Here is a 6,000-nt window from a genome sequence, read left to right as displayed (position 1 = left end):
GATCCTCTTAGGTTTTGGATATGTGGTTGCTCTGAAAGAGAGATTTTTAACAAATCTACGATCGTGAGATTTGGCTAAGTAGATCTTGAGATATCGTCTAAATAGTTACCAAAGGTTAGAGAATGACGAATCTATAGGATGGAGGCCTTAAGTTGGTTGTACGGATGCTTTTCTTAGTAAGGCTTTGTCACAAAAATCTCAGCAATTATCGACCTATGAGAGAGAGATATTGGCAATTTTGCATGTGGTGATAAAATGGAGGCTTTATTTGATCGGTAGACGATTTATTATCCGAACCGATCAAATGAGCCTTTCATATTTTATGGGACAGTGTATATACACTCCTACACAATAGATATGGGTCACAAAATTGTTGGGGTATGATTATGAAATCCAACACAAGAAGGAAACAGAAAATAGAACGGCGAATGCACTATTGCGCCAACTCGATACCACTGAGCTTGCAGCCTATTCATCTCCTACCTTTCTTTCCCTTCCTTGATGAGCTTAGGTATGCATATACATCTGACCCAGATATTTTTATATTATTGTAGGAGGTGATGGATGATCTAGAGTGCCATCTAGAGTTGGAGAATCGAGGCGGTTTGCTGTTGGATCGCGGATGCATTGAAAACTTGCCCGCTAATGATGGATTGCAGCAAAAATTATTGGAGCACTTCCACCAAACTCCAGAGGCTGGTCATGAGAGTGTCTTGAGGACTTATAGGAGGATATCTCAAAGTTGCACGTGGCTAGGATTGAGGCGGGATGTGAGGAGTTTTATCCGTACTTGCGAAGTCTGTCAAAGGGCTAAAGCAACCACATTGAAACCAGCTGGATTACTACAGCCTTTACCTATACCGAACCATGTTTGGGAAGATAATTCTATGGATTTTATAGAGGGTCTTCCGTTGGGACATGGTTATTCCGTTATCTTTGTGGTGGTTGACAGATTGAGCAAGTATAAGCACTTTTCGGTATTGTCACATCTATTTTCAGCCTAGTCGGTGGCTGAAATTTTTGTTAGAGATGTTACTCGATTACATGGCATGCCATGCACGATTGTCTCGAATTGTGATCGTATATTTATGAGCGACTTTTGGACTGAGTTTTTCAGATTGTAGGAGATTCGATTGAACTTCAGTTTGGCCTACCATCCACAGACGGACGACCAAACCGAGGCATTGAATAGTATTTGAGGCGCTTTGTTGGAGAGATGCTGAGACAATGGTTGGAGTTTCTACCATGGGCGGAGTGGTCTTATAACACCGCCTACTATAGCAGCATTGGCATGAGTCCATTTGAGGTAGTGTATGAATGCACGGCTCCGACGTTACGCGCGTATGATCTAGTGGTATCTACAGACCGGACGGAGGTGGACTTAGCATTAATGGATAGAGATGCTACATTGAGGAGGTTGCATGCTCATCTTAAACTTGCTCAAAACCACATGAAGCAAGTTTATGATTGTAACGCCCCCGCTCGGCACGGGCACGTGCACGCACACGCGCCCACACGGCACGTGCGGCGCACGCGACAGGTTGGGCGGGGCCCGTCACGCACAGATACACTCCTGTGCACATACAATCATGACATCATCAAATAACACCTGCTAACATATCCATGATTATATAATCCATCACCAAATAAATCATACTCTTAACCAAATAAACCTGTTAGTATATGAATATCAAAGTCCACAATAATATACACTAGACCGCCACATAATCTGGTAGGACCCACACAGGCCACAACAAACCATCAAGATACAACTAAAATAACTAATACAAGGTTACTCTATGATTCGACCTGTATTATATAAATCATTGTCTAATACAAAAGAGTACAAATATCAAATATTGGTACAACTCGATTTCTATATAAACTATCATCTATACCATCTCGCATCTATAGCTCACATCATCATCGCTCTAAAATATCTTCTCAAGTCGCTATTATGTATCACAAATCTGAGGGGTTAGAAAAGAAATAAAGAGAGTCATGAGCAAAAGGCTCAGTGAATAGACCTTACCCCGAATCAGTGATGCCAAACAGAGAGTAAATCATGTACTGGATAATATGAATCAGAAAGAGTATCATGTCATGAATGAGTATATAAATGTATCCTCAATAATACATAAATGAAAAGTAGATAACATGTCATAACTGATAAGAATACATAATCCTCGACAATGAATAAATAGGTCACCACGTCATATAATCATCATAACTTTCTCTCTCAAATATGACACATGATGCATGCCGACCATGACAATATTATGAAATCAAATGCAATCATATATGATTAATATTGACTACTCGATAATCAGGTAACCGGATGATAATGAAATCATATGCATTTCTCAACATCATAATCATCACCGACATCTCGGTATAATATCATCATACTAGACCACTGTGCACAGTCAACACCCGATACCCGGTCTCAACATCATGCTCGAAGGCTCAGAGCATACTCTGCCATCCGCAAGGAGTATCTCAAATATAACCATACCCTGCCATCCGCTAGGGTATCAACATCCATCTAGACCGGGCACCCTTCTAGCTGATAGAAATCTCGTGAGGATAACTCGCCACATATGCCCTGGCGAACGGCATGTGTCCGAATGTCTGCTGCGCACACAGACTAACGACCTCGGACGTAAGGCCAACAGGATCGCGACCATGTCGAGCGATCAATCATTCACCAAGCGCGTCCTAACCCTCACGCCCACTCGGGTATCCTCATGCTTTCTATCAACTATCCTATCAATCACATTTCATGCTTTCCTTTTTAAAAGACAAATCATATGCATATATCCAGTACGATAACAAGTCAATGCATAACAAGAATTTAGGTGGAACAGGAATCAAGAGAAAAATGATGCAATGTAGTCTCCAACCATGTATCTAACACATGCATACTCCCGCTAGTCTATCACATGCACACTCATACTAGAAATCATCTCGACATAAAACCATAACAGTATAATCATCTCCAACCATCCTTATTTATCATTATCATACTCATATCAAAGATCAGCCTAATTACATGCATGATAAAAATATGCTCGACGGTAATCATCTCTAGATAAAGTCATATAATCATGCTGGAGGCCAAAACATGCATGTACATAATATATAATATAACCTAATTTGAGAAAGGGATCTAGGGGATAAGACTACTCACTGTCCGATCAGAAGACACGAACCACGCATCCCTTACATCCGCCCATCAACCGTGTGACACTTCTCGCTAGTAAGGACAACGGGGTCTCAAATAAGGGGTTCGGGATCTGAAAATGTTTAAGTAACATAAAGTTAGTTGTTTATCCCATTATAATCCGTTCGAGTAAAATATGATGATTTATTAGATTTTAGAATTTCTACTTATTTTTATGATTGACTAGATTTTAATTATAAATAAAATATAAATATAGATAAAAACCTAATTATAATTAAATTATATCTTGATTAATTAGGGACTATGTAGTCATTATCTTATTTGTTACAAAATAATAATGTATAATAAATTAATAGAATTACTTAAAATGTAGATCATATGAATATTAGAATATAAATCTAATAATTATAATTTACAAATCTATCTATTAATCTAATAGATATGTAAATAAATAAATAACTATAAGACATATATTTATACCTAATTAATCATTAATTATAAAAATTATCATTAATAAAATTATATTGAAGGATATATAATATTATTAAAATAGTTAATGTCTAAATAATCTATTTGCATTAATTAAGAAGAAAAATACCTAAATAAATAACATAAATAAACTAATTAATTAATAAATTAATCACATCTGCCATCAGTGCTGGGCTCGGCCCAGCACTGTCTGCTACAGTGCTGGGCCGAGCCCAACACTGTGCAGAAAGAAAGAGAAGGAGCTGAGGAAGAAGGAGAAAAAGAAAGAAAGATAGAAGGAAAGAAAGAAGAAGAAGAGGAGGAAGAAGAAGAAGAAGAAGAAGAACAGAAGAGAAAGAGAAGAAAGAGGGGAGGTGAGGGAGGCGGTTGCGGACTCGGGCCGGCGGGGAGGGCACCGGCCGCTGCTGGCCAGCCAGCGGCCGGCCTCTCGCCGGTGGCTCGGCTCCGACGAGCCCACCCTCGGGCAAGAAAGAGAGAGAGAGAGAGAGAGAGAGAGAGAGGAGCTCACCGGCGCTCGTGGAGGTGGCGGCGGCGGCGATAGTCCGACCTCGGCGAGAGAGAGAGAGGTTTAGAGAGAGACCAAACGGGAGAGAGAGAGAGAGAGAGATTTAAAGAGAGAGAGGGAAGGCGGTGAGGGGGGAGGCAGTTTGCGGCGGCGCCGGGGCCCGCCGCGTCCAGTTGGTCGCAGCCCATTGGCTGCGGCAGCGGCAGCGGGCACGTGGCGCCCCCACCACGCAAGCTGCATGCGCAGCTTGCATGGGCACGAGGCCGGCCATAGTGTGGCCGATCGCGTCGTGCCCAGAATTTTTTTTTTATTAAAATTGGGTTGTTATAATGATCGTAGCCGTATCGATAGATGATCTTGCGTCCGATGCATAATCTAAAGTTAGCACATCACTACTTTGGTCTGTTTTGAGTGTTGGAGTGTATTGATCCGGTTGCATATCGTTTGGAGCTGCCGGAGAGATCGAGAGTGCATCCAATCTTCCATGTTTCATTACTGAGGGAGTGTATTGGAGATCATGAGATCGTTAGATCAGTTCTACCGAAGTCATTGAAGGAGATAGAGATCGTAGAGCCAGTTCGTATACTTGTTAGACGCTGACGACGATATGGTACCAAATTGGAGATGGAGATTCTAGTTGAGTAGCTTGGCAAGCCATCTGATGAGGCAACATGGGAGTTAAAGATTGATATCTTAGAGTGTTTTCCTTACTTTTCACCTTAAGGGCAAGATGGGGGAAGCGTGGTGGGCTGGTACACTTAGTTAGGATCTTTTTCTTATTGCATTAGGTGTTTATTTTAATTAAAATAAAATTCCTATAGGTTGCATTCGAACGCAGGGGGGGTCATGTTCGAACACCCTTGTGAACGCCTACATCAGGTTCACAAATATAGAGAACGCACATTATGCGTTCGAACACGGTCGGGCGAGTTCAAACACCCGCATTCAAACGCCTGTATCGTGTTCGCACATTGAGAGATGGAGCTTTTTGAGTGCGTTCGAATGCGATCGGGCGTGTTCGAACGCGATCGATAGGAATTCTTTAGAATTAGGGTTTCATATTGTTTTAGGACTTGTTGGCTAGCCTTTATAAATATGTGGATGGCAGCCTTATGCTATGAGATTATTGATTTCTTGCCTCCTATCTTCTCTCTAGACTCTCTCCCTCCTCCCTCTTCACTATCCTTCCACCTCTATAATTGGCAAGGTTTTTCCTCACTTCTAATCTCCCTCGACTGTCAAGCCACCCCTCTTCTTTGGGATCTCGACCACTTTGTTCCCTTCGTCTACTTCCTTTAATCACATCCATAATCCACCATCATCTCCGTACCCATCCATAACCCTAACATCCACTCCACCCGTCACCACCACCATCACCCATGTTATTCCGTATTTTCATCCATGTTACAGTTCGAATATGCGAAGGGCATAAATACAAAAAGTTATAGATCAAGAAGTTACGGATCTAACCCAATTGGTTTCGTAATTTTATGACTACCGAAGAATATCTGATGAATATTTTTCTACAGTTGTGCGGATTACTTTCTGCAATAAATTCATATCTTAAGGAATTGTTCCATAGCCGATCTTTTGGTACAAGAACCCATTAGATGTAATATGCCTATTCATGAAATAATACTAATTACATTTATATATACATGCTCATATATGATATCATGTTTTTTTTTTAATTCATATTATTCAGTACATAATTTCCTCTTTATTTGGCATTACTGATTTGGAGTAAAATCTATTCACCGAGCATTTAGCTCATGACTTTCTTTACTTTTTTTTCTAACCCCTCAGATATGTGATACATGAT

Source organism: Typha angustifolia, chromosome 12 (genome assembly GCF_048772165.1).
Source record: "Typha angustifolia cultivar Huaian chromosome 12, ASM4877216v1, whole genome shotgun sequence".
Classification (NCBI taxonomy): Eukaryota; Viridiplantae; Streptophyta; class Magnoliopsida; order Poales; family Typhaceae; genus Typha; species Typha angustifolia.
Note: the sequence above shows the minus strand (reverse complement) of the source record.